Source organism: Epinephelus fuscoguttatus, linkage group LG20 (assembly GCF_011397635.1).
Source record: "Epinephelus fuscoguttatus linkage group LG20, E.fuscoguttatus.final_Chr_v1".
Classification (NCBI taxonomy): Eukaryota; Metazoa; Chordata; class Actinopteri; order Perciformes; family Serranidae; genus Epinephelus; species Epinephelus fuscoguttatus.
The window spans coordinates 15,531,037-15,556,725 of record NC_064771.1 but is presented as its reverse complement, the minus strand read 5'-3'; the positions used below and the strand labels follow the sequence as shown (position 1 = coordinate 15,556,725).

Here is a 25,689-nt window from a genome sequence, read left to right as displayed (position 1 = left end):
AAACATCAATTTGCAGTGTTTTACTGACGTAGTACATTTATTTTGAAAGGGACTGTGTGCAAACAGTCAATTTCCTATGAAAACCGAAGTGTATTTTGAAAGAAGACAACACATGTAACAGGCAGAACTTGACATGGTGTCCCTGAACATCAACATCCAACACACTCAGGGTACCTTTCTCGTCATTACTGGACGTGGAAAGTCCATGACCAAACGTGGTCAAAGTGAGACTGCGTTGGACGCAGAAACAACCCTGTACATGCATTTCCTCCAGATAGTCGTACTTCGTACAAACATGACGATTGTACTGGAAAACATTAGGCATCGCTGTGGATTAAACCACCCCCCAACATATGCATGACAACTACCTCTATCCCCTACAACATTAAAATGCTGCTGATGTGTTAATGCATCACAAGTAAGAATCCAATTCAGGGCTCAACAATAAGGATTGCCCGATTGCCCGTAAAACTCACCGTTGGGTATGTAAACTAACAACTCACTTGCCCGATCGGGCAAGTTGCTAAAAATAGTAAAAGTTCATAACTAATTGATAAAATACATGTATTTTAATCGTGCTCTTCGGCTCTGATGCAGCGGTCTCTCTGCCTGAAGTCACAGGCACAGCTGTGTAACAATGTCCTGCCCACAGCCCCCATTGATATTATGTTGCGCGACGGACGCTTCATATAATAACATAACAATGTACTATTTATGGTGTTATGCCATCATGTCATTTCTGTCTCTACATGGTCACGCGTTAACAATTCTCCTCTGCTCTCTGTATCGCGCACGGCGGAGTTCCACCACACACACAGGTGATCATGCTAGAGTGGCTCGGGCCACATTTTCCAGACCAAACCTGACCCCGAGCCCGGTGCAGTTTGTCTGCTGTTACATGCAGACAAACACGCTGCTTGCACAGCAGCTCAGCACGGCACTCATGCTGAGCTTGTGTTGCGTTCAGGCGTTGTCACGTAAATAACAACTTCCAACACTTAAATAGGTCATAGCACAAAACAGCACCATGTCAAGTGACTTTTTACTTTATTATATTCAATAAAACTGTATGTTCCTAAATCTTGAGACACCTCATATGTAAGCTAGACAGACATTTCACCTGCTCATTACTGTGCACAAATGTACTGTATGTACTTAGTCCTAAAGAGCCCTTCTGGTGCCAGTAGATACATAGAAACATCCCAGCAGGCTGTGCTTTGCAAGCATACAAAAAAGTTTCACGCATGTGAAAATTATTTTTCATGCGTGTGCTTCACCTCCGCTGCTACAACTCCATCCTAGGGGAAACACTGCTGTGTGCGTTTTGTGCAACTGGTGGATGTGGTAGTTTACTGGTAGAGAAGAGAGAGAGCTAAGTAGCGTTGAAGTAGAGTAGAGCAGGGCAGAGAGATGGAAGCAAAATATATTAAACCCGGTGTTAATACAGCAGAACTGGAGAGAGGGGTGAAAAATAAATAGAGGTGGGCATGGCTCAAGTAGGGCGCAAAATTATAGACGGAGAACGATTGACAAATTTTTCACTTTAAGCCCTGACACTGTCATTTTTGTGTAGGAATTAAGCTACAATACATGACATATGTTGTTTTAATTAATAAATACAGTGTGAATAAAGATTACATAACATAAAAATAACTGCAGTCTTTGTTATTTGATAGCCGCTTAAATTAAACAATTTTTATAGGGCAAGTAAAAACTGACTTTGGGCAAGTAGATCTCTGACCAACTTGCCCGACCAGGCAAGTGAAAAAAAACCTTAGCGTTGAACCCTGCAATTATATAACATGAATACAATTTAACACTTAAAGGGGTCGTTCAACATAATTTAGACACATTTTGTTGCTAATTTAAAATGCTGTATGCAGGACTTTCACTTTTAATAGAGTGGTATTGTGCTTATAACAGCAACGCTATAATTAAAATACAAGTAGGAGTGATTTAAATAATGTTAATCTGTGTTGCATTTTGACTCATCTGTTGTAATGGCTTGTTGCACAATGACATCGGAACAATGCAACACTCTTCTGAGGGCGAAAACTGATCCAACAATCATATTTCCTTGAAAACATTTAGCCAGACATGTGGGTATGGTTACAATCAGCTCATGTTACAGTGAGTTATTCATAGACTCATCTCAACATTTCACCGTACCCGTGACATCACCAAATTCACCCATTTATTCTCAGTTATGCTTAAAACCACACTGTGTACATCACAATACACCCTAAGACTACCAACCACAAATGCAAACAAGCCCACAATACCTTCTGTACACCTTAATGCACTGTTGTCTCCACTCGCAAACCATGATATCCTTTAATGTGGGTGGAAAATGCAGGTTTTGTGATTGAAATGCTACATTTGATGCAAGTATTTGTTTTGCCGCCATGGTGACTAAATCCAGGCGTAGGAGGAAACAAGAGCGAGCCTGGAAACAAGAACAAGGAGAATCAGATGATCAGCTTGGCATTATTAAAAAAAACAGGATGAAAGTGCTATCATCATGTCGCTGACACATACAGCGCCCACCGTGCCAAGCTATGAAACGTATGTCAGTGAAGTGAGAATACTGTAGGTACATCCATCAGCACCAGCTTTGCTTGTTTGTTTTCAATTTGCAGGTATCTGTCATTCTAGTGCAGAGACACAACAAGCTCACTGCCGGCTCGTTGAGTGTTCACACCCCTGGAGATGTATTACATTTCAAAGCCGGCCTGACATATAGACAGGCATGAGCAGGTCTGAAGCAATATAAAGTTCAGTGGGGAGGAAAAAAAATGAAAATTAAAGTCTATATCCTCATCAAAAGATCTACCTATGTGATTTGGAGACTTTTAAAGAGGTGTTTAATTAATTTTACTCTCATGTGGCAGCAGTTTTTCTGGCGTGTGTAGCTGCTGCATCACGTGCTCCTCTTGTAAACAAGGCCGTCTTGTATTTCCTGTTGCCTGCCTAGCACGCCATCTTCCCCGATCCACTGTACTACAAAAGCCTAGATGAAGCCTGCGAGTTTGATATGTGCTCATATGTGCTTCTGTGAAAATGTGCGTTCACATGTGCGCTTGGGGAGCGGGGTGGATGTCGGCTTGTGGAGGGAAGGTGGTTCAAGCCACCGCCCTGACTGACTTCCAGGCTCCCCGGCAGAAACCACAAACCCCCCCTCCCCTCCCACCTCTGCTCACCCCTGCAGAGGGCCGACGCCAGATTCAACACAGCATCCACGAAACAAACACAAACTCCCACTGTCCTCCTCTACGTGGCTCGCAGCGGTTGTGCAAGACGTTTGGTAGAAAATCCTTGTTTATATCGCAACCATAATACAGTAGATCTACAAAGAGACTCTCCGGCCCACGCCAGAACCACTCAAAACATTACTGACCACCTTCTAAACACTGAAATTGAGCCTCATTGCAATGTAAAGGTTTGGGGCTGCGGAGGTTTGGCTCAGCCTGGACAAATTCTGTTCATACTTTTAAATGCATCAAATATATTTTCCCACCTGATGACTGCGCACTTTGTTTGTCTTTTGTGCTTGACTCTAAGTATTTTAGCAGAAGTCATGTTTCTGTGTGAATGTGTGGTATTCGTGTCCATACGTCAGATTGTAAGAGGCTCGGGAGGGCTGGTCCCCTCATGTCCCCCTCCATAAACCTCCAGCACGCCTCCCAGTCTAAGCACTGCCACTCTGTAATTGTGGAGAAACCACAGCACACAGCCCCATATATAAATACCCTATTCTCCCAAGCTTGTCAAAATAAAGGTTGTGTGGGGAGAAAGAAATAGGGCTTTTTTGGTGGCCCTCTCCCCCACTTTGGAGCTATTTTTGAGCAAACTTTACCTTTGGGTGAAGCTGCAGAGATATGAGTGTTATACATGAAGGCACATTTGAGGAGGTTCCTTCTTTAAAGCCGAGCTGAACATCAAGAGAGCTATAAATAAGTTCCCCCGTTTTACAGTTGTGAAATTTCCACAGCTGAATGAGAATGAAGTTACTACATGTCAATATGTTGACACTGACACTGTAGCAGCACCTTTATTACAACACATGCAGGTGAGCTGACGTGGCTGGCTTTAAAAAAAGAAAAAGGCTAAATTTTTTTGACAGAGCGGCAGAGAAAGAGATACAGAGATCTGTGCAGGATAGTCTGAGCTATGTACACACGGGAGCCTGTTGACATGCAGCGTGCTTTGATCTGTGTTTTCAGTGTGCGGAGACTTCCTCGTCGGCTCTGCTGCCCACTCACCTGTCTGTGTGTCTACAGCAGGTCTCGTCTCCTCTGAGCACACACGAAAATGCTTTAAAAATGCTTGAGTCACCTGCCGAGAGTCATCTCTGACCAGGCATACGACTAAACCACATCACTTAACTTCCACTGAGAATGATGTAACACCTAATCTCAGTTACTGCGACCCAGACTCATAGAAATATAATACTTTGTTATGTCATATAGGGACCTGCAAGAAGGGATCTGGCTTATGCTTATTTTACACACACATAATTTCCAAATAAATTCTAAGATGTTTCCTGGAAAGAACAATTTTGAGTCTAAAAGGTAATTATAAGGAAAACTGATCCACTAGCAGTCAAACAATTTTACAAATCTTTTATTTAGTGCAGAACATGTACTCTGAAATTCTTTTACAGGTGAGCAGCATACATTAATAGGATCTGCTGCAGTGATCAAAGAAGGAACAAAAAAATAAGTTTTCACAATTATTGAGTAAATTATAATATTCAGTTGAGCTTAAATACATTTTATTTTTCATTTTCTTTTTAGGACTTACTTTTCTCCCTCTTTAAGTAGTACCATCTCACATTGTTCTTTTCAGGAAATGTGCAATGAAATTATGGGGAACCTCTTAGACATTATAAAACTATAAAATCAACTTTCATCCGATTAACTGAACTTTTAGTGTCACAATGTTAAGCAGCTAAGTTGCATTTAGCATATCTCATGTCAACTCAATGTCAAATATTGTTGCAAAGAATTGTTTGAAAATAAATTGTATATTAAAGTAAATTCTTCACCCACAAAATGACCATTTGTGTATAAATTAGTCATGCAGAATCTGAATCAGAAATACTTTATTCACTACAGCTGCTTCGATGTAAATTATAAGAAGAATAAGAAAGAAAGAATAAGTGTAGGAAAAAGGTGTGTAAATATAGAGCAATAAATAAAATAAAGTAGAAATTAAATGTGCATTAAAATAAAGAATAAAAAGTGCATTTGCTACCGTGTTTCACACTAGATATAAAGAAATATTAAAATTGAAATATTAAAATATATATCATCACTCTGCTGAGGCTGTTAGTGTGAAAATTTACCTACAATATATACATCAGTGAAGTAAACAACAATAGAATTAGAGTTAGCAAAAGCAATATGTGCATTCATATTGAAACAATATATACATTCAAGAGGTGAAAAATATTGCATAAAATATTGCAGCAGTTACCTTGAATTCATGAAGAAGACTTTTTTTCTCCCATGCCTCCACAGAAAACAGTGAACATATGGATGTATTGATTGACTGGGAACCACATTTAAAAACAGCAAAACCACATCTAAGCATCTGTGTAAAGACTCATACAACTAGTGCAGTAAAATCCAAGTCTCATTAATCCGGTTGGATGCTTGGTACTTCCCAAACATGTATTTTAACTAAAACCTTACTATTTACAACTGAACTGAAAGTGAAACTTAAAGCCAGACTCAAAAACTTCAAAAGGTTTTTCAGAGAAAATGCATGTGTTTGGGGGGTACTGAGCATACAACTGGATAAATGAGACTTGGATTGTACAGCATGAGTTGTGTGAGAGTTTTTAAATGCATGTTTTGTTGTTAAATGTGGTCCCCAATTCATTGATCAATCAATATGTTCGCCATTTACGGTAGAGACAGGCAAGAAAAACAGTTTTCCTCACAAATCCAAGGTACCATGGCATTACTGATTGATTTTGTGGGTGAAGTATTCCTGTAAGAGTAAAAAAACTGTATCTTTTACTGTCTTGCATAAATGAATTTTCCTGCCGTCTCTTACACCCAGCATGTGCTGTCCTGCTGCCAATCATCTGAAAGCAAACCTCCATAAAGCAGAACTATTAAAACATTGGTGAGTGTGAAACTATATGAAGGTGAGTTTCAATATGTGTGCTTCTCTGTTATGAAAGTTCCCATAGTAAGTAAGTTAAGTTCAGGTTTCAGAGGTTTCTTGTTATTTTTTATACTGTAAAATGATAGGAAATCAAATATTTTACACAAGTTTTCTGGCTTGTGCCTACAGGACAGAATTGTTCCTCAACTGGGAAAACACATGAAACTGAGCTCTGCTCCGTTTTAAACAAGTCTACAAGATATTAGACTGCTTCTGCCTGTCAAAATCATTCATGAGCTACTTATATAAGTGTGCCAAAGAAATCTGTCTAGTCAATGACAGCATTATCATCATTGACTTAGCTGTCCTCGCTCTCAGCTCAGATATCGTGACTGTTGTTGGGGTGGTTGATGCTGCTTTGCTGTTGAGCTCTGATGCACTATCCATCTATACAGCCCGGATATAAAACATGCTCTGATACATGTCTGTATGAACATAGACACACATACACACATTGCATCTTTCACACATTTCCTTCCCTCGCTCTCCGGCTCACACACATCCACACACACGGGCAGGCAGCCATGGGAGGAGGGAATGCGAGGAATGCTCCAAACCCCGGGCTGGTGTTCTGACTCGTCCCAGACTTCATGCCGTCACCGCCGGGGTCTGTGGCCAGACCTCCCTGTGCCAGACCCACTGGCTCCAACACCCGCCCAGGCCAGCCGAGCTGCAGCTCGCGACCCATAATTAACCAGCAAGCCGCACTGCAGCGCACATCCCCTCCCCCTCCGCACACCACTGCAGGGGCCCCTTGGAAACTTAGAGGAAGAATATACGACCTCGTACTGCAGCTTGCACATGAGGATGCTCTGGAGTAGGAGGTATCGATGATGATGTATATATATGTGTATTAACAGTATTGTATGTCAACGCTGTCAATCACTTGCTTTCAAGTGTCATGAATTCCCTAGTTGCAATTTAGCATGGGATGTTTAGCATATAATTATAGCCAGTAAGGCGCTCTTGGCAAAGATCAAAGTCACAAAGCTAAATGGTTTTCTGAAGAGTTTACGAACTTTAAGCATGAGAAAACAAGAGTATAGTACCTTTTGATAAAGAAGAAGTAAGTGTGTGTGTATGTGTGTATTAGAAGTAATGCCAGGGTACCTGTAATTCTCCCAGACTGGCATAATTACGGTTGAGACGTCTGAAGGTACACCTGAGGAGTAAAGCAGTGATCATCTTCATTCTTCTAAAGGCTGCTCTCTTGTTCAGGCAGGAAAGACCTTTATTCAGGGTGAGGTTTCTTAAGAGCAGCCAGCGGGTCTTATTGAGGAATTTTATACCAGCCAAGTTTGGTGTGCATGAGCGTTAGCGCTAAACAGTGACAGAAGTACCCAAGGTAAATGATTTATCGCGTTCTTTTGAATGCCGAGCAAAACAACTTCTGATAACCTGCTCTAACTCAAACGAACTGACACGAGTCTGAAAAGCAGCAACACAGCTCCATCCAGTGCTAGATATAAATTCATAAAGCTGCATCTCATGCTTCTTCTTCTTCTTCTTCTTCCCTGTCAGAGGAGCCTCCTTCCCGCTGATGTGGGGTCATGGCTTGTAAATTTAACAGGGCTTCCTCGAGGAATACCTCATCCTTTGAAAGAGAAACAGGAAAATTACATGGTGGACAGCCCACTTGGTTTTTCACCCCCTTTCTTGCACTGTAATTTGCTTCTTGAGCGGGTCGGCCTAAAATAACCTTAACCTAATATTCACAACATAGGGAGACTTTGAGAAATGCTGGAGGTCTCCCCTTGGGTGGCGGTGGACCGTCCTCAGCCTGTAGGCGTTTTAAGAGATTGTTTACTTGCTTACCTCTCTCAGATACATCACGTAGGCGAGGTGCTCATTTAAGCTCCTGTACATGAAGCGCACCCTACCGCAGCTCGTGATATGGCAACAACCATGTTCGTCTGGTCAACTGATTTTCCCCAATTCTCAATACATTGAGTCATGGTTTTATTCAGTAGGCGTGATGTGGTTTATTACTGAAATACTGCGAATATACAACAGATCCTTAGCGTCTTGGCGAACGGATTCGCAGCTCCGTTTCAGCATTATTCCACACGTCTACAGGGCTCAACCAGGAAACCACTAAACCCAATTGATGGGCATCAAACGAGAAATGCCCATGATCTCACTTGAACCAAAGTTTCCTACAGGCAGGTTTCTCATTAATCTGAGGCTCCGCTCCTCTCCGTATCCTCATCGCATTTCCACGATCAGCAACCATGACGCCCCAAATGTTTATACAGGCAAAGTCGGAAAAGGATCTCGGCTTTGGTATGCCCTCTTTAGATAAAATATCCATAAATCTGACAGTGATTTATTGGCGGTTTTATGTTCTCATTGTGCAGGAAAGAATGAATGAGACTTGTTTAATCTATGGCGTTTGACAAGTGAGTCAATGCATGTAAAGGTGTATTGTTTGTTTTTTGCTGCTAATTATCTAATTGGCTGCAGGTCATAATCAGAGTGGAGAGTTTCTCATAATAGGATATAATGGGTTTTAATAAAGCACTAAATACACATGCATTTGTATGGCAGCACACACCGCACAATGCCTGCAGACATAAAAATATAAAGCCTGCATTTCCTCATAAAAGCACTAGTATTCACATACACATGCACACAGCAACTTACCCCGCCACCCCCACCCCACCCTCAACCCCAACACTCATACACACACACACACACACCACACCACAGGCACCACACACACACTGGTTCTCATATGGAATATCGTGGGTGGCGCTGGACCGGTAGAGGGCTCTGTAAATAGCTCAGGAGCAACCCCTCCATTTGAGCGACCCAAATTTCCTTTTCTGAGGTTGGCTGCCTGGGCTGGAAGTGCTGTGCAGCAAGCCTCCAGTCGCCACGGGAGACCACAACGGCCACGCTGACAGCACTTCACAGGGACCACGGCATGGCAGGGGTGACCAGATGGCCGTCCACACACATCACATTGGCACACCGAGCTCTCGCGCACACACCTTGTGCGTGCATACACCGATTGCACCAGTGCGTTCAGCCGTGCATTCATGCACCTACATAGGTACACGTGAGTGTGTAGAAATGTGTACGTGCAGTAAACGCAACCCTAATGTGTCTGTGATTCTGTCACGGACACTGTCAAGGAGAGAGACAGTGGGTGGGAGGATGGGAGGATGTGTGTGGTGCATGTTTGTGTGTTTGGTTTGTGTCTGTGTGTGTAGGAGGCGACTAGTTTGCTTTACTGTTTGACTCTAAGTATTTGTGACATTGGTTTGTATTATATATGTGTGTTTGTGTGTTTGTTGGGGGGTTAAAACTCCACGAAGGAAGGATGGAAAAACATTGAAATGCAAGAGGTCCTTACCGCCACCACCACATATCAGTTCAATTTCACGGCTAGGCGTTTACACTGCAGGTATACTGTACATTGGTTGAGTTGTAACTCAGCCATTGGCAGTTGTGGAACTGATTTCAGGGTTCAGATTACGGACACTTAAAAACTGAAGTGGCTTCCAACAGTTTCAAAATGTTTTGATTTTATTCAGGAGATCCCGACTGTGCTGATGGTTTACAATTATACACAGTGGTGCTGAAAGGAGTTCTGACCAAGTTCACAACCGTCGCAGTAATAATAAAGTAATAGTTTTATATTTTGGGAAATATGCTTATTTGTTTTCTTGCTAAGAGTTACAAGAGAAAGTCAATCCCAGCAAACAGTGGTCGGACAGTGACATTGTATTACTGGCCAAAAACGGTCCCAATTGTACGCCAGAAAGTGCAATGTGGTTATGAGGCAGACGGTCAGATGGTGATCTTGTTTCCATGTCTAATAATGGTCCATTCAGACCCTCTCTTACAGTATAGGAAATATTGATTATATTATTGCTGTGAAAAAGGCAAAACCATGTATCTTTATTGTTTTTTTTAATACAACACTATATATATGTGACATCCACTCCATGTCCAAAGACCAGTATTATTTGGCGCCCATTTAAACGGATTTTCCATTTACATATATCTTTCCATAAATTACACTCCTGTCTCATCATTTCAAGCCTGTGCTGCTTATTAGAGCCAAAAGTATTTATTCACGCTGTCTTTGATCATACATGGGAGAAGAAGCCTTCAGGGCTTTTTGCCAGAGAGTCAAGCGACGTAGTATAAAGAGCAACAAAGTCCATGGTCTATGGTCTAATGTGGATGAATGAATAAAGAGACTAGGGTACAAGACCTGTGTGGGACATTGCTAGTTTATTATTTGGTTGTGCTGACGTTGTATTTTGATGTTGCTTGAATACTCAAGCAGGACGTCCAGCTGACAGCCAGGTAACGTTATGGACGTCAGCACAGCTGCCATTTTGGAGCTACTTTTTGAACCATAACAGGATGTCTCAACTGGACGTTCAAACAACAGTCATTCAAAGTGTTTTATAGGATATCACTCTCATGTGTGTACAGTAAATATGATGCTACGGTCAGTTATCTTAGGTTAGCATAAAGACAATTAGCCTGACTGTGTCCATAGAAAGCACAATCTGCCTACCAGCACCTGTGAAGCTCAATAATGAACACATAATGTCTTTTTTTAGGGTTGGGTATCATTTGAGTTTTTTCTGATACTGGTGCTGAAATTACACTTTTAAAATGGTACCAGTGCCTATATGGTACCTGAGCCGATGCTCACAAAAAAAGTTGTTGGTTTTTTTAAATTGCAAAGGCAAATTTTACCATGAAATTGAACAATATATTAAAACTTAACCATTTACAGTATACTTAAATATATAAATATGAATACATGCCAAACGTTATTAACAAATTTACATAACAGAGCCGATCCCAGTTGTCACTGGGCAAGAGACGAGGGTACACCCTGAACAGGTCACCAGACTATCACAGTGCTGACACATAGAGACAGACAACCATTCACGCCCACATTCACACCTACTGACAATTTAGAGTCACCAATTAACCTGCATGTCTTTGGACTTTGGGAGGAACCTGGAGAAAACCCATGCTGACACAGGGAGAACATGCAAACTCCACACAGACAGGCCCCTGATGGCTGATACTATTAATAGCAACGTAAATTTTGAGCATCAATAACTGTCTCCCGAAATCAGGAGAGACTCAGCAACCAACATCTGTTAGGAGTGGCTGAGACTGTCACTACAATAAGGACAGCTGGTCCACCTTAACAGTCCACCTTGAGTGAGCCTGGTCTGGTCTCAACTGAAGGCTAACTTTGCTTGCTAACTCCGGGACTAAACCCCTTCACTTTAATCAGCAGGTAGTCAGAAGCACCCTGGAGCTTGAAGACTTGTAGCAGTCATACACTGACATTAAACTGTACTCACATTGCACTGCTACGTTCAACTTTATACCATCTGCTCCGGTCGTTGCAGCTTCACTTGTCACAATCACCGTCACACACACACACATGCCCTCTCTCGCTCTTTTGATCACACTCGTTATGCACATTATCTGGCACCAAAATGAGGCACCAGAGTCTGCGTTGTGATTCGGTCTAGTGGATAACGGTCCTATTGGAACCGGTGCCATATTGGCACTGGGTTTTGGTGTCTAATCCTAATCTTGTTTGTTCAATCTGTACAAAAAAAAACTAAACAAAATAACTTCACAGTAACTTCCTGGAGTCTAGCAGTAACTACGCCGGGCCAAGAAATAGTCTGGCACATAACCCTACTTAACAACATGTTGTTTTTACGCTTTGGTTGTTGTACAGATTAAACAAAGATACAATGTGTTCTGAGTTAAGGTGCTGGTAGGCAGATTTTCTCCGTTTCCAGTCTTCATGCTAAACTAAGCTAACCAGCAGCTAGCTGTAGCTTCAAATTTAGCACACAAACATAAGAGTGGTACCGAGCTTCTCATCTAACCCTTGGCAAGACAGCAAATTCGCACTTTTTCCAAAATGTTGAACTAATGCTTTTACAGTATTTTCTTTCAAAAATAAAATACCCTACTTTTTGAGGAAATTTTTCACCCAATGGTTTTTTTGATCCGTGATGGCAAGAAAAACTACATATTAACTATACCTTCAGCAACTGAGCAGGAGTAATTGGTTCGGATGACTTGCTTAAAGGCACTTCAGCAGCATTAAGTTTATCTCTTTTCCTCAAGATGTCCCCAGCTGCTTTGTGGATTTGAACCAGGGAAGTTCCAACGCCACTTGACAGATATCAAATTAAACTGTGGTAGTTAAAATAATAGGTAACTGGAGTCATTGGTTGAGTAAATTACACAAACATATTTACAGATTTACCAGGTTGTCATGTACATTTCCGAGATGTCCAACATTTTAGAAATATGCTGTATATGCAGTGATCACACTTACAACCTTTATATTAGGTTGTGTTTCCAGGTAATTTGAAGCCATAACTATGCTGCGGCTGTGCCAATAAACAGTTAAAGTGCCGTTCTCAGAGGTTATTACACCATATCATGCTCTATATCTCTGCCAGAAAACACAAGGCAGTTACAAGAAACTCAAACGAAGTATGAAAAACAGTAAAACACGAGAGTTTGGGCAGCAAAGGTAGCAAAAACAACAGTGACTGCCCCAGTGTTTCTCCTTCAAAGGCTTTTTGTTTGTAGTGGAGAGACTGAATGTTGCCATTCACATCGGCCATTTTTACCCGAGACAATATTTTATAGGCCCTTCAGAGAGGACCTTTTCGCTTCCTTTTCCTGTGGTTTGGCCCGGGCTGAGCTGTCGGGAGAGGGGAACAGCCAAACCCAAATGTAGATGCTCAACTTGGCAGGCTCTACACGGAGTGTCCTGACCAGACAAAAGCAGGGAGAGAAATACAGCCATTTATTTATATTCACTGTGGTTTTGCGTGTTGCGTCCTAGACTTCCAGACCCCGGGTGGATATTCCGTCTGAGGATGAAGACAGACGGATGGCTTTCCATTGACATACTTAGGGGAACCTTCAGGATTAATGTCAGATCCATATGTGTTAATCGAGTGTGAGGTTTTGATGTGAGGTCCAACCCATCCCCCAACACCCATTTTTTTCACGTCTTTAAAACAAAACGCTGTAGGTCTATCTTTCAGAACAGGTTACGGTTGAAGACAGACAATCCTCCTGTAAAGACCTGACATTTTGGATGATGGTCTGTAATGACAGCAGCAGGGAAAGTATGAAATTTGAGCATTGTCAGAATCACCAGCTTAGATTCTTTTTCTATGGGGGATGACCTCACCACTGTCAGCCAAGGTATGGAACCAATTTAGAGGAGCTCCCCTGAATTGCTTGTGTGTTCAGATTTGTCAAACTCCAGTACATCTGTGCCCTCCTACACTTCAGTTTCATGTACTACTGGGGAGACTGTGTGCACATGAGAAGAGTACGGATTGGGGTTTATAACAAAAACTGAAAATTCATCCAACAGAAACTGTGCTCGAGCCTCTCTGACTCACACCTAGGTACTGTTTCTATGTGGGAGAGCCCATAAATGAGTCAACCAAAGCTATTTCTATATAGGCTTAGAAGTTAGGGAAGGGGGGGAGGGCTATATATGTTCACACACAAACACACACATACACACACACAGTGGCTGTGGCTAGCTAGACCTCTCTGGTCAGGAGCTGGTGCCAAGAGCAAGCCGAACAGTGGAACACTGGGAGTCTTGTGCCTGATTTTGGAGCCTCTGGCTCTCTCCCGACCTTGCTTCAAAATACACTGCGGCTTCGAGGAACAGCACTCTCAGCAGTAGGGAGGCCAGGCATGGAAAATTTAGACGCAACAAGAAAGACGGAGGGGGAAAAAGAGGCAGGCGAAATTTATGTGCTCATCCACATTTGCGGCCGTGAGCGTTTTTCTTAATGCTTTTAACACACTGACTGTGAAGGGAAGAGTTCTCTGAGGAAATTTCAAATCTGAAAGTGAAAGAAAAAACTGCACTGTAACTGCAGTTTGTGACTCTATCCAAACAATGTTGGGATTATATGTTGCAATGTTATGACTAGTTACACAACCAGATGTTTGAAAATGTCGTGTTGTATGAAATCCAATGGTTTTTTGCAGTGAATATTTTACTGTAACATCAAGAACTGGACCAGCAAAGTCTTGCATTATTAAAATACAAAGCACAGAATCACAGAAAATATTTATACTGTTGTGTCTTTGTTAATGTGTTCGTATTACTCACTTGTTACCTTGGAAGCTTGCTGGTTGAGCAACTGTTATTGCCAGAAAGTGCCGCAAAAGTGTTTTTGTTTTTTACAGTCATTGCTGCGTTTCCGGCAAGGAAATGCCACGAAAAAGCGGCTTTGTTTTGACCAAAACATCGCTATGTTTCCAGTCGAGATTAGGCCACCAAAACCGGGTATTTTGAGCCAAAACATGATCTTTTCCTAACAACAATGTAGTTTTTGTGCCTAAACCGAACCACAACAACATACCCGCTACGTAATAATGCACAAATGTAACATCTGTGGTTTTGCACAAAATATTTTACTTTAAAATCAAGAACTTGTTCATTAAATCTTGAATTAGCTTATTAAAATACGGAGCAGAGAATCACAGAAAAGATTTATATCCCTGCCTCTTTGTTAATGTGTTTGCATTACTCACTTGTTACTGTGTAAGCCTGCTGATCCAGCAATTGTAAGCATGACACAGACTAGTTGCTCTGACATCTCACCTGACACCAGAGGCATAATAACACCTTGTCTTGCTAATAGTGTGTGTTATTGCTGCTGTACCCTGTAATCTCTTCCCTTTCTGACGCTGGTAATGACTTGAAATATCAAACTGGCCTGCAGTGCTACAATCCATACAAAACACATGCAGACACAAATAGTATGTCATACGGTGACACAAACACACACGCGTATGTGCACAAACACACATACAGTAGACAGGGCTTTCAGTGAGCTCACCTGAACCAGAAAGGTAACTTACTCTTTTGTTTTCATTTTCAGTCTATCCTGTGTTATCTTTGTTGAGCTGAGAGTAGACGAATATGAGACAACCAACCCACACACTCATTTAGAATAACATAAAACGTGTCTCTCATTCAGTACTGAATATATCTACTGTCTCTACTCTGAGAAATACCCACCTAAAAAGTCCCTGTCTGTGATGTAGAGGGTGCTTTACAACATGTGACTTATGTGCAACTGCTTTGAACATACACAGGTGAGAAGGCAGCCACATAAGAACAAGCAGGTATGGTTGAAGTGCCATCAGAGGCCCATATCAAAGCCAGTGGAAACTTTTTTTATTCCCCAATGGAGGCTTCCATTCTCCTTTCATCATTTTATCTGCTTGACTGGGAGAAATCACTGTGTTTTCTCTGAGAGCCAAACAAAGCTGAGACCGTGTCCCATACATTCAGCAGAGCATATCTGAGAGGATGTTTGATCATTACTTTGTGGGCCCCATCCTGTCTGTCTCAGTGCTAATCCCTCTGCTCTGATACACAAATTAGTACACAAACCCGGCCTTCCGGAGATATAAACAGTTTAATACCTGAGAGCCCAGCCCACATTTCCAGGTATTCGATTAGACCGTTTATAGTTCTTTCTTAAGTGGTTCTAAGAGGCATTTCCTAGTTATTTTAGTGGCATGGACCTGAATTTGACATTGTTTGTAAAATATATGAAGTATACGGAACCAGCTCAATTGCAAACAAAATACTGGCATCATCTGAAAAATTTCTGAAAACCATGCATAAGTAAAATTTGTAGGTTTCATAAGTGTCATATCAACGTTTTAAAGTGAAATGGTATATAGCAAAACAGGCCACTGCAGACCACTGTTTGAAACCAACGAGCAACAAAACCGGTTGTTTTATAGCAAGTGATCACTGGCTCTTCCACCAGCTTTTTAGCCACCAAATATAGGTATTTCTTAGCAATCTGTCACTGTGTTTGCAGCGGGGATAGTGCTACAAAAAAGCAGTTGTTTTATACTAAATCATCACTGTGTTTCCAGCTGGTATAGTCCCACGAAAAAGCAGTTGTTTTATAACGAATCATCACTGTGTTTCCAGCAGAGATAGTGCCACAAAAAAAGCATTTCTTTTTTACCAAATCATCACTGTGTTTCCAGCAGAGATAGTGCCACAAAAAAAGCAGTTGTTTTATACAACTGGTGATGGCTGACCTATCACTCTGATCCCGACCTGGTTTACAGTCAGGGCGGGATGTAAATGTAAAATTTTCTTTGCCTAATATAAATCACTGAAAGAAGGTTCATTTGTAGTTCTAAACATATTCAGGGTGTTTTTTTACTCAGTTTTTGTCCCTCCCACAACGTTATTCCTCTCTCCTACAGCAGCTATTACAATTACATGCATGTGGACAATTATGCAAATTAGGCGATGATGTCATTTAGCGACTTCTAGCGACTTTTAGGACAGCCAATAGCTACTTTTCTTACTGAGGAGTTGGCAATAGTGCGCAAACCTCCAGTCAGTTTCTGTATAGTGACACCGTTTCCCTCAGTGGAAACAAAGCTTTTATTTACTTGTATTTCACAGATAAGAAATAATATATTGTGAAGACAGTAAAGCCTCCACTAAAATAGCATTTTAAGTCGTGTGTGTGATTTATCCTTCAGGGATTTATACTTGATTGATTCATACTGGCTTCATATGAGCAAAGGAAATCTCCGCTCGTCGCTAGGCTACTGTATACCACGTAAAATGCCATAGGCTTGTGCTAATAATGTTAGCATGTTGTATTTGCTTGCAAAATGTGTTTAGTATAAGACAGTTGTTTTGTCGTGAATGTTGTGAGTTGTAATGGAGCCAAATTATGTGCCGTTACTTTTGTTGAATGTTGCTGTTGTCCCTGGTTTCATATGAGAAGAGGAAAAGATTGCTAGATGCTAGGCTAATTTATACAATCTAAAACACCACAGACTTGTGCTAATAACGTTAGCATGTTGTATTGGTGGGGGAAATGTATCCAGATAAAGATAAGTGTTTGTCTGTCAGTTCTGCGATTTATAGTGAAGCCAGTTTGCGTACTTGTGTTTAAAATTGTCTCTATTAAGCCATATTTAATGTGTTTTAAATCAACTATATAAATAAAGTTTGATTTGAACTAAACTTTACAGCACTCAACACAGTCCTTCACCGCCAACTAGTGTTTTGGAGGTGTAACTGCAGAGTGACACAGACACACCGCCGCAGAAGTAAAAATAAAGTGCAGATTTTTTTTTCCCCACAACTAATCAATAAGTTGAAGATTATGTGCAATTTTCTTTGGTTGACTACAGCCCTAGTTTCCAGCGGGGATAGTGCCACAAAAAAGCGTTGTTTTATACCGTATCATCACTGTGTTTCCAGCTGGGATAGTGCCACAAAAAGCAGCTGTTTTTTTACATAAATATCGCTGAGTTTCCTGCCAGGATAGTGCACAAATTGGTTGGTTTTGCCAAGACATTGCTACACTTCTTGCTTGGATGTTGCAAGAAAAGCGGTTGTTTTTTACCAAGACATCGCTGCATTTCTAGCTGGGATTGGGACACCAAAATCGGGTAAGCCAAAACATGATCTTCTCCCAACAACAACAATGTGGATTTTGTGCCTAAGCCTAATAACACTGTAATATCAGTTTTGTTGAAATGTAAAGTTTTAACATACACATTAAATAATAACGTACAAATGTAATGCATCTGTAGCTTGCATAACATACAATGCCAACATTTATTCTGGCGATCGGGTTGATGGAACAATTATTTTGGAAAAGTACTGCTGCTTTCCTTTCTCAGATGAGAGGATGAGTTATGCCTCAGGATCTGAAATCAAGCATGTTTTGTCTGCTACTCACTCACAGTTTACACCTCAACACACCTCAACACACCTCAGCACACTTCAACACCAAGTGAGTTATGATGCTCGGGCACGCCTGTGGGCGAGGGAGGCAGACAAACTGAAAGAAGGAGGGAGGGGGGAGGGGGACGGAGTTCGGGAAATTCACACAACAGAAACTGGGCCCAGCGAGGGGAGATGGGATGGGGAAGAGGAAAAAGGGGGTGGTGGAGCGGGGGAGACATGAGGAGTGAGTGACTGAGTGAGTGAAGAGCTGAAGGAGGGTAGGAGAGGATGAAGGGAGGAAGGAGGAGGAGGAGGAGGAGGGGGGGGGGGGTTTGCTTCCTGTCGCCATTCCTGCCTGCCCACATAGACAGCCCGAGAAAGAAAGAGAGAAAGAGAATATCTGGGCGGACTGCAGGCCACATGACATTCTCTCTGGGTCCCTTGCTTTTCCTCCGTGCCGAGTGATGTGCTCCCTCCCTCCCTTCCCGTTCCCTCCCCCTCTCCCTCCCTTCCCCTGCCCTTCAAAGCTTCGACATGTCATCTCCCACCACAAAAACAGAGGTGGGAAGACTCGCTGGCGCTACCGCTGCCTCAGGGTGTCTGGCACTAAAGCTGCCTGCAAATACAGCAGGGAGAGGAGGAGGAGTGAAGAGAGAGAGAGAGAAAGACAGAAGGAGGGAGGGAAGGAGGAAGAAGGAGATAGAGACAGAAAACTCAAAAGAGAGACACAGGGAGAAGCAGCGAGCAGGACGGTGTGCATTAAACAGGACTCGTAAAGCCCCTGGCATCAAAGTGTGTGTGCGTGTGTGTGTGTGTGTGTGTGTGTGTGTGTGTGTGTGGAGAGGAGCTGTTATTAAGGTGGAGATGAGTCCTGTCTATTTTTTTTAAAGTGACACTGCTGCAACCGCACTGCCTGCCTCTAATGTCTCTCTGTCTCACACACAGCAGCAGCTGACTGAAGTTTATGGAGAGGGATTGAGGGAAAAATTCTCAAACTATGGGGGTGAAGCCTCTCAGATGCAGAGCCGGGACACAGTTCTTGCTGTGTGGTCTGTCCCACCATCAGAACCACAAAAACACAATGATACCCATAAAGGTTGAACAAATGGGATGAATTGGACTGAGCTTAATGTAAAATGTATGCAAACCACAAGCCCATAATTGAACATATCTCCTCTGATTCAAACGTAATTTTCTCCAGGATACTGTAGTATTTTCTGTGACTGTAAATACATACCATGGACAGCCGTTCCTCATGAATAAATGATTCCAGGCCAACTGTTTGCAGCTCGGATACCACGAAATTTGCAGATTGATTTAAGGAGCAATTATGCACTTGGCTTTTGAACCTCTGAGGCTTTGGGAATGAATTGGCGATTGGCTCCCCGACAAAGTAAGCACATCTGACCGAACGAGGCCTCGCCATAGGCTGAGAGTGTCGAAGAAGCCACAAGAGCCCAGCAAACAAGAACATCACTAACGGGGGCCAATTGTGGGCCTCTGGGGACCTGTGGGTTCTGACCTAAGAACCAACAGATGAGCACTGTGATGAGGGTGGGAAAAGACAACAAACAATCCTACAGAGACAGAGGGATCCGACACATTGATGACGAAGGCCTAAAACCTACAGGAAAAGTTTGACATTTTGAGAAATATTTTATTGGCTTTGTTGCCGAGATAAGCACGTGAAGGCTGATACCACTCTCATGTTTGTATCTGGCTGACTTAGCATAGCACAAAGACTGGAGACAGGGGGAAACAACAAGCCTGACTCCGTCTAACTCTCCACCAGAAGACAAAAAAGTGTATTTCCCAAAATAGAGTGGTGCAAGAACGACTCCAAAAAGCTGAAACTGAGTTTGCATTCGTCTCAAAGTCAATGGGTCTGTGGTTAATACAAGCTCACGAGACTTTCACGTTTTGTTCTACGAGATATTATACGTCAGAAAAATACTCCACTTGTAAATTTTGAAGGCTTTACGTGTCTTAAAAAAGACGGCTGCTAACAAGTGGCTAAATGAGACTACAGAACATCGTAACACCAAACACAGCTTTACTTCCTCGTTGTGGTGATGACATTGAAATCAGATGGCCATGGTGCTTGTTTATTGCCTAACATTAGCTTTTTACTGAAGATTATTTTCCAAAAAAAAAAAAGCGTGTCATAAATATTTTTTAGCCACAGAGCTTATTTTCTACAATAATCAATAATCCAATGGAAAAAAATCCCACTGGCTTTTTGACGAGGGAACCAGAGCGATGCTAACCTCCGATCTGGTCTAGAAATTAACGTCATCCCTGCGTCACTCTGTGTGAAACTATTCCTTTATGTCAAATGATGTTTAGTCACTTCCTGAAAACAATAGTGTAAACTAATTTAAATACAGGCTACATGTTGGACAATATCATAAGGTCAGCTCAGGCAACACTTTCATAATAGGTTTATTGCCAATAAAAAAAATACCTAAAGTAATTACATCACCACCCAGTGGTGACTCAATGAGAATAGCACGGGCAGCTGACATAACCTGTAATGTAACTCTGAGATGGTACCAATATGCAAATCAGAAGGAAAAGGTCATAATACACTGTTCTAAGCAATGGAAGAATTCTTACTGAGAATAATGCCAGAACAGTTACAGCACTAATGACACTGTGGCATTTAACTGAACATCTCCTCCTTTCAATATCCCTCACATTGATATTGCATAACTTCAAAGTCAAGAATCAGCTGCTTCCTACACAGGCCTTTCAAGAGAAATCTGTTTGCTATGTTTGAGGAAGCTCCAGTGAACCTCAGCCACCTGACAACATCTCCAAAAAAGCGTGACCACTGCGATAAGACATCCATACAACCTGCCGAGTGCACAGGCGGGGGAATGCCTTTATTATCTAATAGTGATGACGTCCGCTCTTTACAGTGCGCTTACACTGGCGCTCGCCCGGTGTGTGCCGTGGAGCACTGCATTTTCTCAAGAGAAAAAGACAGTTTTGGCATTTCTGTGGTCTTTGGTGTTGAGATGCAAACACATAAACACACATGATACACATCCCATGCTCCTTTTGGTTCGCGACTGGTGCAGTCAATCCCATGACACCAGCCTGTCTCCCACTGTTAGACACATAGAGACAGGATCACCACAGTACCAGCCTGAAGCCCCCAGTCTGAGCATGCAAAGGCAGACAGCAATATTTCATTCTCAGAGAGCCGTGAAGAGCCAAAATGTATGCCTCTCTGGAGAAACCACAGCAAAGTGCCACAGGGCAGCAAACGGGAAAAACAACTCAGGGAACAAGAGTTAGGAGGCATTCAGGCAACAGCAAAAACTCCTATGATAATTTATAGTTACATGTACGCAAGGTTGTACCGCCTACTATTGTATAGACGGAGCCTTTGTCATACGATGTCTGATCTATTCTTGTGTGTGATACTTTGACATGCAAACAATTTGTCACCTCACCTTCATTGGGATGACTAATTGTTTTCATGTCTCCTCTCATGAGGAAATATGAATTTATCATTTTTACTTGTAGTTTCATGCCATTGTCAGTTCAAAAAACTTAGCTGCGGATGTACAATAATTATCAGTGTGGCATCTTTTCTAAATGTTGTGGTGCCAGTTTTGAATTTTTTTTTTCCAAAAGTGCTCTACACTGTGGTCTGAACAAATCCCAAGCTCCTCTTGATTTATGCAAAACTAGCGTTTCACAGCAAACAAGGGTTTTCATCTTTTATTAATTCAACACAGCCAGAACATCACCAGTCCACTGTGTAAAACTACAAGATCCAGATCCAGATTCTTTGTGGTGGTTAAAATTCTGTGTGCTGACACTTGTGAATGTTTCAAGTTTTAACTCACAAACAGAACACAAATGAACCATAAAAATCAAAGACAAATCATAACATGTGCGCCTGACCAAGGCAGTTCTTGCACATTCTTTCATTTATTTTATTTTTTTGGTAAATGTCAGCCAATAAATTCATCATAAGGACTTTTAAGTCTCTCTTAAACATATCCAGTGAGGTGGAGGGAAGCACTGTAGAGTTTGGTGCTTTGATTTTATCTGTTAGACAACACTGCCACCTGCTGGATGAGATGTAACCTGCCACAAGCATTAAACAAGTGATGCGGAAAACCTTTATTGGAATAAGAATTAATACACTGATGAAAGCGAGGTAAGGCAGGAATACTTTATGGAGGACTTTTATGGATCACATCCCATGGTAATTCATAGTTTTATCTAGAGTTTTATAACTTGAAAAAATACTTAGAGGAACGATTTTTATGCATCTTAAAGTTTAAGACAGTTTTTACAGCAGCATTGTTGCTTTTCTTTACCTGACTGCCCAGCTCCACTAAAGCCCACTTAGTCTCCATGAATGGACTCATTTGTCAGTGTTAAGATGGGTCCAGATTGTGTGGAGATAGCACTCCTTAAAGCCTCTCTGGCAGGATAAGCAGTGATGATATCAGGCCTCTAGTCTAAACTCACCGCAGCGCAGCATCTGCGGGGCTTGACTCATCTGATAACACAGTAGCTGTCAGCAGGAGATTACAGCCCTCAGCTCTGACAATGAGCCGTCCTCGAGTGCCATCTTGTGTCATTTATAGTTATGCATCTATATCTTCTCTTATGTGAGGAATAAAATTAAATGGATTTAGTTCATTCTCAGACTAATTAATGTAACAGTTCTATAGGTAAAGCGCTGAATTGTGAATTGACAAGTTGCCTTTACAAAAAATTCTATGAAAGCAATTGTAGGATTCACATGAATAGAAAGTATGTTTTTTGGGTTGTTGTTTTTTCAGACCACAAAGAACTTATACACAGATATTGTGTATTGTATGTGTTGTGTACAACTTCCCTGCCTGGTGTAGGGAAGTGTGACACAGCTGGCTGCATTTCAGCAGAGGTGGAGTATTCAAGTAAAGTAAGTACTACTTAAGTAAAGTGAAAGTACTTGTGTAAGTGTATATAGGCTGCCACGATTAGTCGACTAATCGATGACTAATCGACTATAAAAATAATCAGTGACTATTTTAGGAGTCGACTAATCGGTTTGAGTCATTTTTCATAGAAAAGTACTATAAAAGTACCCCAAAATACTCTTACTGCAGCTTCTTACGTTCAGATATTGGCAGCTTTACACACTCTCCCGTGACAGTGAACTAAAACCCTTTGGCGTGAGTACGAAACAAGACATTAGATGACATAATTTTGGGGTTTGGGCGAGACAGACTGACATTTTTCAACATTTTAACATATTTTTCGATGAAATGATTAGTCAACTAATCGAAGAAATAATCGACAGATTAGTCGACAATGAAAATAATCGTTAGTGGCAGCCCTATAAGTGTACTTAAATAAAAGGGAAAAAAAGTTAGGCCAGTTAAAATGTATTCTGAGTAAATGTTGCAGCAATACATATTTTAAAGAGGGAGGAATGATATATGATGGTAGTACTCAATTAAAGAACATCTATTGGCTACAAAGTAAATTGCATCAAATATCAGCTTATACACAAGTGAAAATACATCTGCAACAAAAGCCCTTATGTCCACATTCATAGTAAATTCCATTTGCTATAGACAAGTTTTGCAGCCTGTGCATACAACCATGGATGGGTTACTGAACGGGCACAGGGCCCAAAGTGTAAGGGCCCCCTGTCCTTTAACTGCTAAAATCTCATTTGAGGAGAAAAAGATTTAAAAAGACCTTAAAGAGAAACAAAAGACAACTATGACAAGATGCAAAACAGCTGCATAGAGACTCACAATTACAGAAAAGGGCAAAGCAACTACAAAGAGATTTAAAAAATGACCACAAAGACTCAAAACCACCACAGAGACGCAAAACAACTACAAAAGAGACACAAAGCGACTACATTAGGTTGCAGTGTACAGCAGTAGCTCAGTCCATAGGGACCAAATATGGAACGTGGACTGGTGGCTGGAGAGGTGCCACTTTGCCGCCTGAGCACTGCCGAGGTGCCCCTGAGCAAGGCACCGAACCCTAAACCCTGTATAAGTCCTGTTTGTGCATATGTGTGTTAGGGTTGTCACGATACTAAAATTTCAAACTCAATATCGATACCCAGGAAAGTATTCAATGCTCGATACCATTTTCGATACAGCAGCAAAAAATTAAGAGGCATGTCATTTTTTAAATAAAGATCAGAACAGTAACATCAATGATGACAACAAAAAATCCCCCCAAAATAAATAACAACCAGAAACAAGATCTGTCCATACAAATGTATTTATCTACAGCCCTGTTTATTTTCTGTGCTTCTGGTGAACTGGCACCATATTTTCATTGCTGATCAAATAGAGTTGGTAGTTTAGGCTCAGGATGCTCCTGTTTCTACCTCACTATGTGATCAGAGAACCAGGGGTTACAGGAGAAACCAAACGTTTTTTCAGCTTCAATCTGTGACTTTACAGTTAACATAACTTTTCAGACACATAATTGTGTTGTCCTGTTAAACTAACATTGTCTATTAATGTTACAGACGGGCATGACTGATAAAGTTTTCTGCTTAGCTCCCACATTAACGTTAGAAGTTATATTTTATTTTGATGCTGGCGACACCAGCTGCTCAGCTGCTAGTGAGGGGAGGGGCTGCACCTGCCATCTGCAGCGTGCTGTGTTCACTTCACTAAATATTTCCAAAGAGCACTTTTTCCTTTATCATTTTTGACCAGAACAGGCTGCTCTGATCCTCCTGCAGCCACGGTGGCCATATTACAGCAACAGAAATGTGTGCATGTACGCACAGCGACGACAACAAGCCGGGATGCAGTGAGGGATCTGTGCCTGCCAGACGCTGCCTGCACAACGCGTGTCCGTCGGACCCGTCGCGGGCACCCGACAGCCGCTGAGGTGGCGTGCACTGTTAGTATCGATACTTTTGTAAATAAGTATTGTATCCGGATACAGTGTTTGAGTATCTATACTTTCAGAGTATCAATACTTTTGACAACCCTAATGTGTGTATTTGGGATTAATAAAGTATATCCTCTTCTTCTAAAGAGACAGACACAAAACCACAGAGAGATGCGCAACAACTACAAAAAGACACAAAACAAGACAAAAAAGGCTAAAAACAACTGTGAAGTCTGTGTGTCTTGCTCCTGTGTAGGAGAGGTGGTGGGGCCTTCTGCATGCCTGGGCCCTGGGGCCCACTGTCTCATAATCCGCCCATGCATACCACTGTTTATCAACTATAAAAACACATCAACTTACTCTGTATAGCCTCACTAGAATTAGCCCAAAAAAAAAAAAACCTCAATACTTTAATCAACAATCAAAAAAAGAGCTGTGGCCACTGTGGTGGATGCATCAAGTGTCATTAAGCGAGACAGCCTACAACAAGGACTCAATAGCAGAATAAAACAACAGCAGGGCAGACAACATGGACAATATAAACGTCACATCCGCTACAGCTCATAAACACACATACTAAAGCAAGGCACAGGGTTTTCTTTCCCACCAATATGATCAGAACACACACAATGCTACCTTGCCAGGTGGTTGTAGACTTTCTTTGGGGTAGTTTGTTTTACTCACCCGAACATCACTCTGTAAGTCTTGAGCACCGCGAGGTCCTCCAAAATGTGCTCCAGGTTCATCTCTGCTCCTTCATTATTAAAGCCTAATATAACCAGTCCTCTCCATCTCTCTGTCCCAGTATAACCAGTCCACTCAGCCCCTCTGTC

At 41.7% G+C, this 25,689-nt stretch overlaps 1 long non-coding RNA gene across 1 annotated transcript in view; it reads right to left on the bottom strand.

Annotated features, from left to right (window-relative positions):
• The window catches only part of LOC125880596 (uncharacterized), a 71,162-nt gene extending 45,539 nt beyond the window's left edge, over positions 1-25,623 (bottom strand). Inside the window, exon 1 of the long non-coding RNA XR_007448135.1 lies at positions 25,541-25,623. This is a non-coding gene — a long non-coding RNA (uncharacterized LOC125880596). The remainder of the gene's footprint in view (positions 1-25,540) is intronic.
• Between the last annotated feature and the right edge of the window lie 66 nt (positions 25,624-25,689).